Consider the following 20,148-nt stretch of genomic DNA (forward strand, 5'->3'; position numbering starts at 1 on the left):
GAGAGAAAGTTAAATCCTAGTGTCTGTTGCAAACAGAACTTCGATTTAGGGCCTGAATTTTGTTTAAAATATTTTGGAAAATTCGAAAGTTTGAAAAAATAGAAGCACGACGTTTACAAACTAATAGCTATGCATGAAGAACAGATGTTGTGGTTGTGTAAATGGCATTTATTATAACAGTCAAAGCGGACAAGTTTGCTATGACAATTTGTATCTTACATGAATTGGTTACGTTGTGTACAAGGGTTCTTCAAAAGCCGTATTTCCACAATACTAAATTTTTGGGGGATTCATGTGTAACATATCTATTTTGTCCGCTGTAGATGTACTATTAGATGCAGTTCACATAATTGTGTTATCATTTTTCATTGTTGAGTCACGGAGTTTTAAGTTTGATAGTTTCGTTTTCTGAAAATCTTCAGTTTTGGCCAATTTTTAATAAATAATTGACCACCTAAATGAAAAATTCGAAGCCAGCAGTCACTAGAATGAAACGTTTTCTTTTAAATGCAATAAACCTCCTCAAATTTGGTGAAGTGGTTGCAGGGAAAAACGAATTCCCCTTCTACATGTACTTAAATGGGAGCACCCGAGCTAAAGCTTGCGCTTAAGGAGGAGGCTGAGCCGCAACGTGCAGCTACATACATATATCTATATATATATATATATATATATATATATATATATATATATATATATATATATATATCGAAACTCCAAATCGAAAGCCAATCGAAATCTTCGAAACTCCAATCGAAAGCCAAGAGAGGGCAATAGACGAGCGGCGGATGTGAAAATCACAGCAGGAGGTGAGATGGCAAATCCGCCGGTCGACGACCAACAACGCTAATGGTGTCGTGCGCAAAGCGGGGCCATGTGCGTTACCAGCGATTCTTGTCGACTAGCAAACGTGCTCTAGCTAGTATCGGTTTTGGTTCCAGTAATGACAGCAATGTTTGCAAAATGGTGGCCACGATGTAAACGGCTTCAGCTCGTTCCAAATTAGAGTACACTCTATCCCAAACACTCGCCGAGTTGCAATACGGCACAAGTATGGCTGTCGAGATTTGTTTTCATTCACCAAGTTACGGTCGCTAATTAAGCTGTTCCTTCGTGCTTTTCATGCGTTAGCGTGTTTAGGGTACTTCACTCACTTTACGGGGTCACCTACTTATATTCTGTGTATGCTTGTATATATCTATGTTTGTATCTAACCGTTTTCCCGCCTACTTTGTAGCTCGTGGTCGAATGGGTAGCGCTCCGGGCCGCTGTGCTAATGTAACAGGGTTTGCATAAAGCCCCTACGTACTGCTACCCCTCTCTGCTGATGGAGGAGCTTTGGGTTCCAATCGACCATCAGAACTGTCGAAGTAATGCAGGAACAAAATGAGTATTTCAAGCTTTGTTTTCGGCTTCACGGCGGAAGCCTACAAGAAAACACCATTTTTGCCTTGAAGTCTGTGTTTTAGTGTTTCGCGCAGTCTATTCATGGACATTTTCATCTTTTATGCAACAACCAGCGACAGTTTCCTTGCCGCGGGCCATTCTATATGTTTTTATGGCACACAAGTCCTCCAGCAGTTTTTTCTTTTCTTTTTGGAGCGCCGCTCTTCGGCGCCCATTCCTGCGTTGAGCGTCGGCGTCCCTCGGCGTAACCGAGCGAACTAGTACAACGAAGGATGAAAGAATGAACGCGGAGAGCAGCAGGGGGATGAAAGACGGCGAGAGCGAAGAGCGCGAGGAGGAAAGCGGAGGAGGAGGGGGCAGCGGTAACCATGAGGCTGAAAGAGGAGGAGGGTACGGCGAGAGCGCGAGAAGCGTTGTGCCGCGCGAGACGTGTTCTGCGGCGACGATCCCTACGAGCTCGGATCCCGAGCTCGTAGACGTCTGTTCACCGATGACGCCATCCATAAGACATGCAGGAAGTGCGTCCGCCGATGCCGTACATGGAAACAAAGCGCTGCATGAGCGGAGGTCTGTCTGCGGCGGCTGCTGTGAATCGCGTCCACGATCAGTCACCCACACGCTGCCTCTCGCGATATACCGATTAGCGAGGAAGTCGCGCCACACTTCGCTCCGTTTGCAACGAGCCGCACGAGACATTGTCCGCACCAGCCAATATATCGCGAAATGAAAACAGGTACAGAGCTGCGCTCAAATTTCGCATTATAGTGTACCGTAATCACCGGCGATTTTTCCCCTTTATTTCACCATGTCTGATCCTTTTTAGAGCGCAGCTCTTTGGCGGCCGTTCCTAAAGCCCCTCAATTTTCCAAAAGTAGCGCCATTCTTAGATCTTTCCGCCACCCCGCTCACCCAGGCGCTTCCTCCTCCACTCCTCCTGTCGCCCCAGCCTCCTCCGCTCCCCCATTGGCCAATCTGTGTCATGTGAAAGCGGGCCCCGCGCTTTTGTATATTTTTTTCTTTCCGGCGCAGAGCAGGCGCCGCGCTTTTGTATATCTTTTCTTTCCAGCGCGCTGCGACCCCCATTCTTGGGCCTGCGCGACGAAGTACGGCAGGCGGTTTGAAGGAGCGCGGTAGTTTTATACAATGTGTTAGGGCCGACTGCTTAATTGCGATGCCGTGCTGCTGCGCCTACGGTTGCCACAACAGACCCAGTGACGGCAAAAAGCTTTTTGTTTTACCATCCGCCGGGCGCAACGCAAAACGAAGAAAAGTGTGGATTCACAAGATCGGGCGGGCTGACTTCGAGCAAGTGGCAAAGAACGCGCGGCTTTGTGAAGTGACACGGCTCCTCCAACCTCTTCTTTTGACGCCCGTGTCAAAACGGGCCTGTGTCCAGTGCATTGGGGGTGCGTTAAAGAACCCCAGCTGCAAAAAAAATTAATCCAGAGCCCCCATTATGGCGTGCCTTATGAGATCGTGGTGTTGGGATGTAAAACCCAAGAATCAACTTTTCTTCTGTCTTGTGTGCCTTGACTGTTCCAGTTAACGCAACACTGCTTCCTTGTGAAAACTTACAACGCAAAAGAATACAGACGCACGTAGTATAGAGATAAAATTAGCACTTCAACAAAAGTGTTGCTGGTGCCAATGAGGGAGGGGGATAATTATTTTCTGAACCTCTTTCCAGTTGTCCCATCAAGTTCCTTCTTTCTTTTCTATCAAATTCTAACCATTTGCACTGTAATAAATAAATAACGATTTCATATGCTGGTACGTTGTTCAAATTATCTATACCGCCTATGTGTGAAAACGTTGCTCATGGCCACCACAACCTGTGCATGAGCTACGTACATCTGTAAAAGGCGCGGAACAGAAACGGCCCTGCTGCCAGGCATTGCTGACCGCAGACAGTCGGAATCTCACGCGCCGGCCGAACAAAAGCATCCTGCAGGTACGTAAATTAACCTACGAAACCACGTGCACATACTTTCGCGCTGTCAAAACCTGAAACTCTGGTAATTACTCGCGTGTCTGAGCACACCGCGTGCTTGTGCCGTGTTTCAGCAACACGAACTTTCAACGTGCGCGCGCTTTACGCCTTAAATACGCCTTGAATAATGGTGCTTTTCTCTATTTCTTCCGCAAATCCGACACAACATTCTTAAGGCCAGTACCGACTGATAAAGCAAGATCTAGATTGAAAAAACTGCTCCGCAGGACTCGAACGAACTTTTCCGCGGATTTCCTCCCGTAGCGTGTTAGCCGTCGTCTGCTACGGCAGGCCCACCACCAGCGGCGCCACCGTCGAGGTCGCGCCGAGCGGAGGAGGAGGGAAGTGAATGGCGCTACTTTGGGAGATTGTGGGGCTTTATCCGTTCCTGGGTTTCGCGTCGTCGTCGGCGTTGTCGTCGGCCTCGTAACCAGCTCGCCGACGAATCTGCTCCGCCGCCGCGCATGCGCGCTGTCGGCTCTCCGGGCGAGGGAGGATGATGGAAGGGAGGAGGAGAGACTGTGGAGGAGGGCTGGCTACACAAATGGCTCTTTGGCGTCCGTTCCTGGGTTTCGCGTCGGCGTTGTCGTCGGCCTCGTAACCAGCTCCGCCCCCCTTTCATCCCCCCAGCGCTAGCAGCGACCGACTGATACCGCTTTCGTGAGTCCGCTACCGCACTCACGAAAGACGTCGTGCACTTCCTGCAACTCGCATTAACCGTCCATCGATCCACACCGATGTTAGTAGTGGGGGACTTTAATGTTGACATACAGCAATTTCCTAACACTTATGCGGGAGAACATCCCGTTCCTCTCGCTCGTAACGCGTCCCACGGCTGTGACAACCTCGCGAGGCACTTGTATAGATCTCGTCTTTGAGAATCAAGCATTGGTGTACCAAGTCGAACATATATCAGTCTATTTCTCCGACCACAAAGCTTCCTTCATGACTGTCAAGAACTGTTAGTGGAGTCTTTGTTAAAGGAATACGTGTGAAAAATAAAAAAAAAATTCTGTGATAGCGCATACATGTGTTGCTCGATTTCTTTGCCTCAATCTATCGAAAAGGTGAAACAGCTTATTTGCTGCGCTCAAATTTCGCATTAGGAAGTAACGTAATTGTCGGTAATTTTTTCATCCCACGTCAAAGCAGAAAAGTAGCATGGAGCCTCTACGATGCGGCAACATGTATTACGTGCACGACAATAATAATAAGAAAAAGAAGACGCCGTGTAATTAATCGTTTCAGGAACCAGGCTCACGGATTCACTATCGAATAATTAGAGTTCTTTGTTTTAATGTCGCACTCGGCCAGTGAATAGAGGTTGCCATGCGGAGCACTGTCCCAAGATAGATTTCCTTTTTTTTTTAGCCATTGCTGAAGCGGTTTTGTGATATCCTTCATTCTGCATTTTGTTTTTATAGCTACGAATATGGTATTACGGCATCTGCGAGAGCAAATATTCCCATATACTGCCAGAATTATTAGCCAACAAGAAAATAACTAAATTCTGAGGTTTTACGTGCCAAAGCCACGATATGGTTATAAGGCACGCCGTAGCAAGGGGGCCTCCGGATTAATTTCTACAACCTCGGTTTCCTCAAAGGGCCCCTCACCAGGCCCGATGGCAAATTTCGGTTATACTCTGGAAGTTGTTACGTGCCCCCTGGGGCGCGTTCTGCCGCAAGAATGTTTCAGGTTGGTTCATTAACAGCCGAGAAAGAAATACTTCCGTGCCGCGAACCCATGACTGCAGGAGGCGAGGGCCACCTTTCAAGAGACACACTCTCTCCACTTGCCCCTTCTAGCCTCCGCAAGAGTTATTCCTTCCCTGCATTCTCGAGGATCGCGTGAGGAATACGTCAAGGGCTTCGCCGTCACTTTTTTTTCCCCTCGCTTTTTATGCGAAGCATATTACTAGAGCTCAACCCAGCTCCTCAGGCGCGGCAGTGTCGCCTTCAATACCACGTGACACCGTGACGTCACGACAGAGGAGAAACGGGGCTTCACCTCGCGCCGTCGCCTTCAAGGCTGACCACGTGGCACCGTGACGTCACGACAGAGGGGAAACGGGGCTCCAACTCGCGGCGTCGCCTTCAAGGCTGACCACGTGACACCGTGACGTCACGACAGAGGAGAAACGAGGCTCCAACTCGCGCCGTCGCGGCGGTATATAAGCAGCTGCGCTTGCCTCTGCTAGACACTCACGAGGTGAGATGCCTCCTGGAGACAGAGCGGCTCGTTGGAATGAGAAGCGAAGGTTGCGGCGTGCTACAGAGACTGTTTCTAGGTGGCTTTGCTACGGCGCAGCGACTACGCGCCCCGCATCGGACGCGGTGAGCGTCGAGCAACGCAGCGTTCGGCGCGACAACGAAATGCGCGCCTGAGCAAGCGCCGCACGCCTGAGCCGACGGCACCGGCTTTTCTGCGACACGAGCTCCTCAACGCTGTCGCGGAAAGTGTCTGCGTTCACCCAGTGAACGCAGCGCAACCGGTAGGTTCACCCAAACGTCACGTCCGGGACGCCACATCCGGTCTTTGTTTTTTCACGTCCGTGATGTCACATCCGGCCTTTTTGGCGGCATAATATGGCATATGGCAGGTTCGGAGTGCACGAAGCGGTGGATCGCTTATTTTTCGGGCTTTTGCTTCTCGTAAGTATACTTCGTCTTTGCGTTTGATGTGCATCTACTACGCGTAGCTAATCTTTCGACTGCATGATGCCATATATAGGTGTTCTGTGATGATACTTTATAGCCAGGTTCCTCACGAGCTTTTGTGATGCATTGCAGGGACCGCCACACCGGCCAGCCAGTGCTACAGTGTCCTAATGCAGAGAATGTATATTACACGGAACTGCGCTCCTTCAGAGTTATTTAGAGTCTTTGTCAGAAGCACGTAACAGTAACATTACTTGGTTACGGTGCTGCTACATGGCAGAATATTTGAATGGCAGATGTCCCGAGTGCGGCATGCAAGTACGTACGTACGCGCGCTTGTTTAGCCTAAATAAGAGTTTCTATTGTTCCCCAATGGAAATGCACATTCCTGATGCACAGTTCAGATCTGCCGGCTAAGGGCGGTAGTGAATAAAGTCACCAAATTGCGGCCTCGTTGCGTTCTCGCATTGCGGCCTCATTGCACGGTCGGGAAAAATTGCTTTAGAACCAAAATTTCGCTGCGCTGTCAGTAGCCATTCACTGATAAGCTTTCTCCGCAGCGTAATGCTCAGTGCAGGTGTGATGGGGGTTGTGTGTGCGGTCGGTATGTGACCGATATTCCTGAACGCAGTGTCATTCAGCGATGTGCACAGCTGTGGCTGATTGTAGAATGTGGGCTGTGACAGGAGTGATGGGGACCATGCTCCTGCCTCGGCCAAGGTTGCAGCGATTTCAGAGCTTCAGGGATCGCCCAGGCAGAACCTAATCTCGGCCCTATGCTGCAGCTCCAGCTTCTTGAGACGGGCACGTGGTAGTGCCACGAGTGGGAGGACGTACCGCAGGCGTGAGGTGGCTACTGCATGGTACAGCCGCAGAGCCCACCTAGTGGTGCAGCTCTGTCCTCGGGCAACAAGCTGGGAGACTGCCTTGTGGACCCGGAGGACCTGGACATGCAGGGTCTGGACAGCAGGCAGCCAGGTCAGCCGGTGATGAACGTGTAGCCCCAAGTACGTCACTGCCGGGCTTCAAGGTCGCCTTCCAGTTGCAGCTGTGCAGCGGGCGGTTGCTCTTGGGTGGAGCAGCATGGCATCCGTCTTCCTTGCCGAGATGGCAAGGCCAATGCAGCTCAGGTAAGCAGCGGCGGTGTCGAGGGCTCTTTGCAGAGCCGAGCGCGCACTGCTGTGGCTGTGTGGTGGATTTCGCACACATAGGGCGATGTGGTCCGCGTTGATGGAGGTATTCACGTGGTTGTGGGGGTCAGTCTGCAGGACAGCAGGCAGTCGGGCCAGGTTGAACAGGAAAGGGCTCACCACTGATCCTTGTGGGACGCCCTCTACCAAATAGGTCCAGGGCCTGCTGAACGACTGGATAGGGCAGGCCGTCAAAGGCCCCCTTCATGCCGATAAGCACCAGGAGCACGGCGTCACCGCAGGCCTTGGCCTCTTCCAGCGTGGAGACCACGTCCATGATGGAGTCCGCACTGCATCAGCTCCGTCGGAAGCCTATCTGCTCATCGGCCAGAAAGCAATGGCCTCCACCAGCTTGCAAGCAGCAGAGGTGAGTGAGACTGGCCGATAGGAGCTCACGTTTTTCAGCCGGCCTTCAGGATGGGGGCCACGTAGGCTGTGCACCATGACTCCGGCACCTGCCCTGACTGCCAGATGTTTAAGCAGTCAAGCAGGTGCAGCTGCTCGCTGGCGGCCAGGTTGCGAAGCATTTGGGTTCCTTGTGCACTGGGCTCCTGGTGCACGGCGATGCTTGGAGCTCGTGCAGCGTCAGCGGGTCCTGGTAGATAGCCATAACCTGGCTCAATGGCCACCCTGGGTGGTGAGAGAGAAGGGAAGACGGAAAGGCAGGGAGGTTAACCAGGCTGAGTCCAGTTTGCTACCCTACACGTGGGGAGGGGAATGGGGAGTGAAAGAGGAAGAGAGAGAACTTAAGTGTAGGATGTCTATAGTCGGGCACTCAAGTCTGTTGCCCTCAGGTAGCGAAAAAGCGCTCGGACTGCTTTCTGGGCCAATGAACTGTGAGGCCAGGCTCCCAAGACTGGATGACAGGCCATTTACAGAAGCGAAGACCCTGTGTGGTGGTTGTGCAGGCAGCTAGGCAGGCTGACGGAAGGCTGCCCTACCTTCAGAATGGCTGCAGTGCGTGGTACAGCCAGCGCAAACTGGTTGGCGAGGAGCTCCGCAAGGGCCTCTTCGCTGATGCTCAGCGTGATGGCCACGGCGAGGACAGGTTGTAGGCTTCCTCTCCTGCAGGTGAGGGATTTGAGCAGTCTCCAAGCCAGGGGTCCCCTGGACCTGCCCGCGATGGCAGAGCAGAGGCTCCTCCTGCGCCGGGTTTGGCGTCTGCAGCGGGCATCTGCACGTCTGTACTCGGTCCAATGCTCTGCCTTGCCCGTCCGGATTGCTCCACGCTCCATACGGCGCCTGGAGGCACGAATGTTGAGCAGGTGGAGGTCCAGAGCGGGGGTATCTGGTTGGGTAGAGCACTGAACGGTGGCAGCCTGAGCACAATCCACGATGGCGCTCAGGAAGTCACGGCCATCGTCCAACTTGCTGCAGTGCTTCCGGAACAGGGACCAGTCTGTGACGTAAGTTCTTGACCTAGGCCTTCTCCCAGACCTGGGGCTGATCACAATAGGGAAGTGGTCAGACCCCCATTTGTCCGAAATTGTGGCCCAGGAGTAGGAGCACTGCTCAGTGTTGAGGGAGAGGTCAATGGCCGTGCGAGCACTGCGGTAGACGTAGGTGGGCTCCCTGGTGTTCAAAGGTCAGCAGGCCAGCTCAGCTGATGGCATCTGTGAGGCCTTTGCCTCAGCGGGTGCAGCTGCGGCTTCCCCAATCCGTGTGGTGTGCGTTGAAGTCACTGCACAGGACTGCATGCCCACCAAGGCGAACAGCCAGCTGGATGAGGCTGGAGGGATCCCACGGCTTTCCTGGACGGATGCAGATGCTCGCCACAGCCGTGTCCTGGCTGCCAAGGCGTACCACAACGGCGCATGACTCCAAGGGGCCACCGGCGATGTCAGCAACAGGTAGAACAGCACGCGCCAGGGTGCTGCGGACATAGATTGCCGTGCTTGGCTTTCCTGGCTTATGGACTCCATCTAGGCAGGGTGCCGCAGTGCAACTGCGTGTGGCACAGGTGGTGGCACCCGAGTAGTCGGGAAGACGTAGGTTCTCGGCCACGGCATATGTCTCCAGCAGTCCGAGTACAGTATAGTGCGGAATATAGGTTGAGGTTTTTTCCCAAAAATATTACTAAAAGTTCACCCCTTGACTTACATACCGGCCCTTGGCACAGCATGAATAGTCGTCTGGCAGCATGTAGGAGCGCAGACCTTTCGGCATCAACATTGTTATCGCCCCCTTGGTGACCGACGCGGCCCAACTCGCGGGTGCTGCGCGGTTCTTTATTCTGACGAAGTTCTTTATTCTATGGCGCATTGCACCCGAAGCTCAAAGACAGGGTGGCGGATTTTGTCCGCGAGCATCGTGCCAGATCTTTGCCAGTCACAGCAGAACTCATCTGCATCAAAGCTATTGAGATCGCCCGAGAATCCGGACTGCCCAAGGAACAATTCAAGGGCTCCATTTATTGGGTTCGTCGCTTCATGCAACGCAAGGGATTCGCACTTCGACAGCGCAAATCAATCTGGCAGAAGCAGCCAGAGGCATACGAGGACAAGTTGGTCGAATTCCAGCGCTATGTTATCCGTCTCCGGCAGCAGCATGGCTACTTGTTGGTACAGATCGGCAACGCTGATGAAATGCCGGTGTGGTTCGACATGCCGTCGCTCACCACAGTGCGAACGCGGCACAAAAGAAGTCGAGCTTCTTTCTACGGGAAACGAGCATTCACGGTGATGCTCGCGTGTACTGCAGATGGCAGAAAGCTGCCCCCATACGTAATATTCAAGAGGAAGACGCTGCCGAAAGAGGCTTTCCCACGGGATGTCGTTCGCGTGAATGAAAAGGGCTGTATGGACGAGGCCCTCATGCTCGATTGGATTAAGACCGTCTGGAATCGGCAACCAGGGGCACTCTTGCGGTGTCCGAGCATGCTCGTCTTGGATGCCTTTCGCGGGCACTTGACCGTAGAATTGAAGCTGGCACTCCGTGACGGGAGGACGGAACTCGCCGTCATTCCGGGAGGCATGACGTCAACACTTCAGCCAATGGACGTCGTGCTCAACAAGCCTGTTAAAGACCGTGTCCGTGAACAATATAATCAGTGGATGGCCGGCGACAACTTGATGACCCCAACCGGCCAGCTGCGCAGGCCGCCTCTCGTCACTGTGGCCACATGGGTGTCGCAGATTGTGCTCGCTGCCAGTCGATATGGTGGTGTGGGCATTCAAGAAGTGTTGCAAAATTTTTTGCATAAGCCAGGAACGCACACAGGAGTCCAAAGAACTCTGTCACCAGGAGAAAAAGTTACAGCACCGTGGGTCGAGTCGTAACGAAACTTGCGAGCGTCCTGGGAGACGTCGGTGTTAAGCGGGGCGAGGCGTCTGCACTCTGCGAGGCGAGACACAAACTGTTCCAAGAAAGGAACTGATGGGGGTACAGGAGTCGAAAGGAATGATACATCAGGAATGAAACTTGGTGAACAGCCATAGATGAAGAAAAAATGTTAAAATCCAGTAGTACGTTGCGTAGCCATGTTATAGGCGAATGTCATGAACGACAGGATTGCATCCCCGTTCGTGTGGCCAGGGTAGATGTACAGTCGCATGCAATATAACTTGCAACACTCTTGTTCGTTGTTGAAGGGGCTCCACGGCTGCGCAGCAGCTCTGACATTCGAAATAGAGGTTTAATAGACACCACTAATTGAAGCTGTGTTTCGGTCTGGAACTTAACATGTGTCTGCACAGCCGTACAGCCTTGGAACCCCTTCGACCATGGGCACTGGTGTTGCAATTCATATTGCACGTGACTGTACATCGCAATCAAGCTGTTGGTCTGCGGATGGTAACTGGAAGTCGTCTTGCGAATTGTGTTAGAGGCGCACAGAACTTCGGTAAGGATAGAAGAGAGGAAGACTGCTGCGGTCACTGAGGAGAACGCGCGGAGCGCTGCGGTGTAAGATAATGTTGTGTAGAAAGAAATCGGCGACTTCAGCAGCAGTCCAGGATGGTAGAGATGCTGTCTCCGCATAGCGTGTTGGATGGTCTATGGCTGTTGCAATCCAACGATTTCCATGTGAGGTCATGGGAAGAGGACCGTACAAGTCTATTCCAACTACTTCAAAAGGCGAAGCGGGACAAGGCAGAGGTTGTAAAGAGCCAGAAGGAGCTGTTGGGTTTGCTTTGACAATGAACGCAGGGTGCAACATACTTCGCAACGGCTGAAGATGGGCCAGGCCAGGAGCAGCAACTTCATATTCTGTTGTAAGTCTTGTGGTAGCCTAGAGGACCAGTCGTCGCATGATCGTGAAAGGCTTCAAGCACCTCACATTGCAGAGAACATGGTATGACCGGGACCCATTTGTTGCCATCGATGTGATAAATGTTGCGATGTAAAACCCCATTTTGCAGCTTGAATTGATTAAGTTGTCGACGAAGTCAGGCGTTTGGAGGTGACGAAGAATCTTCCATGCGTTGGAGAATAGTTCAGCAGTATGGGTCGATGCGTTAGTGGGACACAAGGACAGATGGGCTGTTGTGTCTTAGCCATTCGAGGGCTACAATGGGTAAAGCCGATGAAGAGGACTCAGGACGTACACAATCACGGAGAGGTTATGGTGAATCCTCATGATTTGGCAAAGGGTAGCAAGAGAGAGCATTGGTGTCGTGATGCTTCTTTGCAGCCCTGTAGGTGACATTGAAATCGTACTCCTGTAGGTGAAGCACACAGCAACCCAGGTGACCTGATAAATTCTTTAGCGATGAAAGCCAGCACAGTGTGTTATGGTCGGTAATGACTGTGAAATGGCGGCCATGAAGACATGGGTGAAATTTTTGCACGGCCCAACAGCAAAGCACTCCAGCTTGGTTATGGTGTAGTAATTTTCTGCACTGGTTAGTGCACGACTAGCCTAAGCAATTACTCGTTCGCGGAATGTGTTGTCGCATTGTAGTAGAATGGCACCGAGGCTGACTGCTAGCGTCAGTGTGAAAGATGGCGGGCGCGGTTGGATCAAAGTGGCGCAGTACTGGGTCTGACATCAGGGCATGTTGCAAAAGCAGGAAAGCATGTTCACATTCGTCGGACGAAACAAAGGGTGCATTACTGGGGAGGAGTTGATGGAGTGGGGACATAAGTGTAGCGAAGTTGCATATGAAGTGCCGGAAGAAGCAAGTCCAAGAAAACTGTGCATGTCTTTTTGACGCAGTGGACACAAAATTCGAGGATGGCAGTAAGCTTCTCGGGGTCCAGACGAATACCTTCTTTGCAGACTATGTGCCCCAGAACTTTGATGGCCTTGCTGGCCAAACTGCATTTGTGTGTATGTGTGTGTGTGTATGTGTGTGCGCGCACACGCGCGTGTGCGTGTGTTGAGCTGCAAACCAGCATTTGCAAGACAGGCAAGGACTTCATCAAGATGTTGCAAATGTTGTGAGAACATGGTTGAAAACACAATGTCGTCGAGATAGCACAGACAGGTTTTCCATTTCAAGCCACACAAGACTTATCGATCATGCGTTCGAATGTGGCAGGCACATTGCAGAGTCCAAAAGGCATCGCACTGAACTCGTAGAGCCCATCAGGGGTAGCAAATGTCGTTTTTGCTTTGTCGGATTTGAACATCGGTATTTGCCAGTAGCTTGGTCTAAAGTCAAGGCTAGAAAAATACTCAGCACCGTGGAGTGAATCTAGTGCATCATCCATCCGTGACACGGGGTGAACATCTTTGCGCACGATTTTGTTCAGCGCACGGTAACAGACGCAAGAACACACTGAGCTGTCTTCGTGACAATTGCAACGACATGAGTGTCAACAGCTCAAGTGACAGTTGATCCACGAGGCAACAGTTGGGGTTCGATTTGGTTTATTGCAGTAAGCAATGCAGACCGCTCAGAGAAGCGAATAAGGCCAGGGGTAATCAGAATTGCTCGAGATAGGGTATGGTCATAGGGTAGAATGAATACGCCGCCATCCACAATGTTACAGGAGTTGACACCTATAATCTTTTCTCTAGGTGGCCAAAGAACGTAATCGGAAGAGGTGACAGGACGAATGCATTCTTCGTGGTTAGGAAGAGAATTGCCAGTGGCATCATCCAGTTGTGTGAGGCGCTGACGACAAGAGATAGAAGCAAACGCCAAAGATAAGAAGTCCCACCCCAAGATTAGTTCATGGGTCAATCACGAAATACCGCAAAAACAATGTGGTGAAGAATTTAGTCTATGGACACACGAACAGGACACGGTGCGATTGGACAAATGATAACCTTGGCCGCTGCACAAAGAGAAAGGCCGGAGTAAGGCAATTCTTGTGTTTTATAGAGTCCCAAACAGTCACATGGCAATAATCGCCAAGCGTCTTGTAACATGGAGCCACCTCAGAATTCCGCCAAACAAAGATGATGGATGCAGCCAGTCTTGCCAGATAACTACATTTTGACTATTCTGTATTGTTTGCATTTTTTGTGTAAAAGGAATTGTCGCAGAGAGTTTTATCTTCAGTGGCCTTCAGTTGACGTCATCTGCTACAACTAGCACATAAGTTAACTCCATAGCACCACTAGGATGGAGACATTGTGTCGTGGGGTGCTTCCTTAAAAGTGGACAAGAAGATTCTAAAGGAAAAGTGTGAGATGGTCACAGTAATAACCAAGGCATTTGGCATGGGAATGACCCAGCTATGAAAGTATTATCAGATGTGGACAAGCATATAATACTAAATGGCGCCTTGCACGAGTCCCAAGTGTCAAATGTAATGAGTATTGTGCATTGAAAGGGCCAAAAATGTTTTGTACATGCAAGGGAACACTATGGGCATTTGATAACAGTTGCTTAGATGTACTACATTAACAGGAACCAAACGAACTCCCTTAGACATAAGCATGCAGCAAATTCAAGGACTAGATGAAGCTTCAAAGAAGTAACTGCATTTCATGTAGGATAGGTGTGTGTGAATGACCTTTGTGCACGAGATCAGTGACAAAAACACTAAATGAATGCAGTACAGTGTCTGTATCATATCTTGTGCAGACCAAACTAGCCTGGAGTTTCAGCGTTCCTTGTCAGTTCATTTAAATAGGCACTACATTGTTCAAAGTGCAATATTGTTCTACAAAACATAATATGCAGGATGTAGCATGCTAACCCTCGTGGCTCAACAACTACTGAACCGAAACCTCAATGAGCAGTGAAGCTCCCTTGTAATTTTCATCGTAACCATACTTTCGCTCTTGAAAGTGAACCTCTTTAGTGAATTTGCTTGTGTATTAATTTTTCTTTAGGCAAGTATTTTTTATACATGTTAATGTCTCAATCCTGCTTTTTCTTTCCGGGGCTAAAACAAAATGCCTCTTATTTCACTTTGATCTTTTGACCTAGGAAGCCATCATCTGGTACTGTGTACAGCAAGCACATGCTTCGGGCAAGGAGGGAGCCAGCACCATATCTATATCAGCAAGAACCTCGGTGCTCAAAATAAACATTTTCTGTGCAAATACCTGTCTTTTTATACTTCCAGCATGAATTAATAAGTTTCTTTTGCCTTCACATGCGGGAAGGTTTATAGGAATAAATAGTGACTGTTGAATGCCCAGGAAAAGCCTTGAAGCCATTTTACATGTACAGTGATAAAGTACATGTGTACTTGATAGTAGAGAAACGAAAGGCAAAGTAACAGGCAAAATGCTCGGGGCAGCAGTCGTATAAATGGTAGATGAACACAGCTAATTGTGCTGTCCAATTTTATTCAGTTTGACCAAATGTTGCAAGAATTGCCTTCAATATGAATCATTCAGTTTAGCCAGCTAAAGTCGAACTCGTACAAACTTTGGAATGTCTGCTGGGAATTTTAGCATAAATGGTATGTGTGCATCCTTCAGCAGCACCACAAGCCCAGTAAGGTTTTTGCGTTACTGTCCCCCCTCCCTTGGGGTTATTGCAGTGTCTACTTCAAGTGCTTGAGGGTATAATGGAAAATGACTCCATTCTCCAATGAGAAGGCTATATAAATATGCAGGACAAGAGCTTGTAGGCCTGGTTATAAGCATGAATTAGATATGTATAGACCAAAGGCAATATGAATACAATATGTTAAATTGCATCCATATGTGGGAACTGCCCACATCAAAGGAAAGAAAGTGCAATACTTGCAACCTACCAACATAAACATCAGTCTAGGGAAGGATTCTGTAAGGATCCACTAAGTGGACTGTTTCAGCACACACTGATTAGGTAGAGCTATAAGCTGGTAGAGCAAGTGGCAATCATCACCATGGGCTCTCGTGCTCTATTCATTCAGCGTGTACTGGAATGGACAGTCCACTTAGTCAACACTTACAGACTAGCCCACTAGGGCTGTGGAAGCACGCAGTATATTAAGCTTAAGTCTGGAGTGCTACCTTCTGCTTATGTGGCAAGTCCTCCTGTTTACCTGTTCCTTTCAACTGAGAGCTGAGCACTGCCTAGGTTAAGTCAGAAAAAGCAACCAGCGTCCATAGAATTCAAACTATTACTATTTGCCCTATATAAGGGGACAGTGAAGCCTAAAATGACACTTGACTTGGGCCATAATTTTCGTGATATGCCCGAGAATATTGGGATTTCCCATCAATTTTACCTTTCCTACATCACATAGTGAACAACCTGAAAACTTAACACTGTTGCGCAGAGCGATGAAGGGTCAGGATTTGAGCGAGAAAACAACACATGACACCTGAGCGCAAACTATGAACTGGTTTATTTTTCTGCAAGTGAAGCGTACATAAAGCCTACACGCATGCACAGGAGCCCTCTTCCCGGTCTACCTACACCCTTTATTGTCAGTGATTATGCTAATCTCTTTATTGCTGAGTGAAATAGACGGCGGGCTGACACATGAGCCTTGTGGGTCCACCTTGAAGTTGTATGCTTCCACGACTTGTCTTTTCCTTTGGTTCCTACTTTTCAGCAGAATCATTGCCTTGTGATAATCACCAGTTGATAGTTTGTGCTCAGGTGTCTATTGTTTTCTCGCTCAAGTCCTGTCCCTTCGTCACTCCGCACAACAGTGTTAAGTATGTTGAACCAACTAGCACACTGCACAATTTTCCTGATCTTGAAAACAATTGTAAACTAAAGTCCGTGAGAAACAAAGTGTCTGTCATGACATACAGATTTATGCATGATCACTTTGCTATATAAAAATACAATTTTAGCCAATGTTAACGAAGAGCTTCACTTCTGGAGTTCACTTAAATAATGTCTGTGATGCATTGTGACAGTACGAGGTCCTGGAGATCCTACTGTGGAGATATGTCAACATTGAGCCTATTCCTGTTTAATGTATGGATAGATGCCTTCACGAAGAGTTGGAGAAACTGCACAATACAATGTTTTATATCACATGTAATAATTATGCTGTGATAAAGTGTACACGTTGAGCTTAATGTTTTAGAAAAGCTCAAGAAAAGGCTCCAGAATAGGTATGATGGATAGGCAACCTTTTATTTGGCTCTCTTCATAGTGAAATCTAGACGCATCACCTCAGCCGCACTTAGTAAAATCTGTGGGCTCGTACTGCCCATGCCTTTACTGCACAAGTTGCCTTGGTGCTCCCAGTCTTGACAGGTAACACTAAAGCACACTCTCATGCACGTGTTTGTTCCAAAGCTACAGCTGCTAACTAAAGTAACTCCCACATGCGATTCTGTAACTCTAGACCTAACTGCAAAAACGCATGCAGTACTACGAGTCTGGCATGGAGTCCACATGACATGTGCACAACTTCAAATTTCGTATAGGCAACAGATAACTGGTAACCTGTTAGAGTAACAAAATGGATGCCAAGGAAAATTCACCCAGAGCCTTAGGCAGGAAAATGAGGTGTTGTGATGAGATAAATAGCAATCACATTTGATCGACTGACTAAAAGCTGGCAGGGGTATTGCATTTGACATGATTGAAATGAGCTGCAGCATGGCATGGTAACTGTGGCAGCCTTTACAATGCCGCGCTCTCTGAATTACACTTATGTGCATCCATATGCTGCAGCAACCAACTGTTTTTATTCAAGAAAGCCAGGTTTGTGGTTCAGCACACATCATACGCTGGCAAACTCACTGATGAGTCAACTCCCTGAGATCATCCCACGAGTCTGAGTGAGCCCAGCTGAGCAGTATTTTGGCGAGTTTGAGCCCGAGTGAGCTCGGCTGAGTAGTATATTCTTATGAGTTCAAGTGAGCAGCTAATTATAATTTTGGCGAGTCTAAATAGTGAGTTCCGATTATTTTGCCAACATATATATGGTCCGTGTACTTTCGAAATTCAGCTACGACACTTGCGCATAGGTTGGAAATTAAGCTTCTCGCCAAGTGACTACTGCATAAATGATCATAGAGCTAGCGAAGAATGATACGCCTTAATGATGCAGCGTGCCACGCGGGATCCATGTGTGCAGCGTGCCAGTGGATGGGTGCGTGTTTGGGAAATTAGGGGGTTTCGACCCATCTACAGATAATTTACATAATACCTTTCTCCATAGTGTATTATTAAACCAAACATCAGGGCGATGGCGAAAATTCGCTTAGGGTGTCCAAAAATTGCTATCGCAATAATACACTATGGAGAAAGGTATTATGTAAATTATCTGTGGATGGGTCGAAACCCCCTAATTTCCCAAACACGCACCCATCCACTGGCACGCTGCACACATGGATCCCGCGCGGCACGCTGCATCATTAAGGTGTATCGTTCTTCGCTAGCTCTATGATCATTTATGCAGTAGTCACTTGGCGAGAAGCTTAATTTCCAACCTATGCGCAAGTGTCGTAGCTGAATTTCGAAAGTACACGGACCATATGTGCTCCGTTGCATCCAACATGCTGGGGTTAATTGCGAATGAAAGGGTGCTATTGTGAGCCGAGAAGGATGGCAGCTTTATGCGCGCTGTCCACGTCCCGTGATCAAGTGCGCGCTAGGGTCAGAGAGCGCGCGACGTCTCTTGCCTGGCCGTGCCCGTGCATTTGGCTGTCCGCGCGCAGCAGAGTGCATATACACGGCCCGCGCGTGCCACATTTTTAAAAAGTAATTTGCGGCCGGTGTAAAGGCGGCAAGCCGACGTGGCTGCTGGTTTCACGAGTGTCAATTGGAAGTAGCGATATCTAAGTTTCGGGCAAAACTTAGAGAACAGTGACTTCCTTAGAGGGGCCAAAATTTTGGGGCGCATGAGCGGCACCTATAGTAGAATGCAGTGTTCCATTGTAAAAAAAAAAAAATTCATGTAACAAAATAGAGTGCTGAGTGTTACGTCTTTGTTACATCAAGGTTCAACAAAAATTAAGCGCTGGAAATCAGCGCTGGACGCACATGCAACTCTTACTCCACACAGAAAACATTTGAGAAAACATTTTTTTTAAATACCTTGTACATTTGTATAAATCCCTACCTGTGGATATTCCTCTGGTTTAGCCTAATTATGTGCTGCCTACTTAACTTACTGACGCAGCATACGTATCATTGCGAAATTTATAATTTTTTGCTTTTAGAAAAAGCATAGAGTTATTGAATTTTGCGAACAGAAAAAAAAATTGCAACTTCCAATATAGCGCGCTTCCTAGGCTATTAAATAGCTACAATGTTCAAGGAACGTACTGTTTCCATGTTTACTCATGCAGTAAGATGTACTGCTCCTACACCTTGTAATAAAAAGCATATGCATCGACACATAGCAGCTGATATTCTTGCTTATTTTCTCATCACAGAGGTAGATGGGGCACATGAACCAATATGCTCACACAAATCAACGTGACCAACTACTGCGGAGACATGGCAACGAATTCTTTGTTTACCTTGTACACCACAAGTGCGAGGTTTGCGCAATAATTTGACTTCATGAAACACTATTTATACTACAGGCTTTACGGCAATGCTTGCATGCAGTGCGGTGAAGCGCTCGACAAAACTGCACATATTATATTATTTGTTTGATATTAACTCGAGATGCAAACGTTTGTGCAGGCAGGCAAGCAATGTTTCCATTCACGCAGCGCACCAAAATAGCGAGGTATATGCATTCATCTGGTTTCATGACATCGTACTTTTGCCACTAGCTTTACGGCAGTGCTTGTGTATAGTGCTGCGAAGCACGACGGAACTGCACGTTATTATACGGTGTGCTTGAAATCAACTCGAGATGCAAACGTTTGTGCAGGCAGGAAACGAATAATTTAATTCACGTAGCACAACACGAGAGCGTGCTCTATGCAGTCCTTTGATTGAATAAAACTCTATTTCTGCCACAGGCTTCACAGCAATGCTTGTGTAGAGGGCTGTGAAGCTCGACGCAGCTGTAACAACATCCCACAGTACACCCGATTTTTACCGAGTTTGTTTTAAAGGGCCCCTCACAGGCTACATAACAAATTTTGGTTATACACTGAAAGTTGTTACGTGCCCTCTAAGAAGTGTTCTACCGCAAGCATTTTTCAAATTGGTTCATTAACAGCAGATAGAGAATGATTGAAGTGCCGCGAACGCATGATTTCAGGAGGCGAGCGTCGCCGCCTATATAAACACTCTCTCAACATTCCCCGTTTCGCCTGTGTAAGCAAATTTCCTTCACTGCGTTCTCCCATACCGGAGCCGAGGGGTCGCGGCGGGTATACCCTGCCGTCTTCTTTTTTTCACCGTCACCGGCACACTTCCGGTGACGGTGTCGCGCGAGCTGTTGCGCTTGTCTCGTTTCCTGTAGCGGACGATAATGCGCGCTCTACACGAGAACACGTGATTAGCGGTATAAGTCAGTGCCCCAGCACTGAGGCAAACACGAGAGGATAAAAGAGCATTCATGATCGCAATGCTGGAACACATGTAGACAATGACGTATAGTTTCGTTCTCTGCGCGCGTGCAAACGTCGGGAAAAGGAGACGAAACGGAAATTCATCTCTCTTGCTACAGTGCGAAGTAAAACAAAAGCACC

The 20,148-nt window shown here is 48.8% G+C and overlaps 1 long non-coding RNA gene across 1 annotated transcript; it reads left to right on the forward strand.

Annotated features, from left to right (window-relative positions):
- The first annotated feature begins 5,969 nt into the window (after positions 1 to 5,969).
- LOC139049913 (uncharacterized) lies at positions 5,970 to 14,659 on the forward strand. Its single transcript, XR_011508658.1, has 4 exons — positions 5,970 to 6,051; positions 6,843 to 7,187; positions 7,319 to 7,614; positions 14,573 to 14,659. It is a non-coding gene; the product is annotated as an uncharacterized lncRNA (long non-coding RNA).
- The last annotated feature ends 5,489 nt before the right edge of the window (positions 14,660 to 20,148 follow it).

The sequence above is a fragment of the Dermacentor albipictus genome, chromosome 9, assembly GCF_038994185.2.
Source record: "Dermacentor albipictus isolate Rhodes 1998 colony chromosome 9, USDA_Dalb.pri_finalv2, whole genome shotgun sequence".
Lineage (NCBI taxonomy): Eukaryota > Metazoa > Arthropoda > Arachnida > Ixodida > Ixodidae > Dermacentor > Dermacentor albipictus.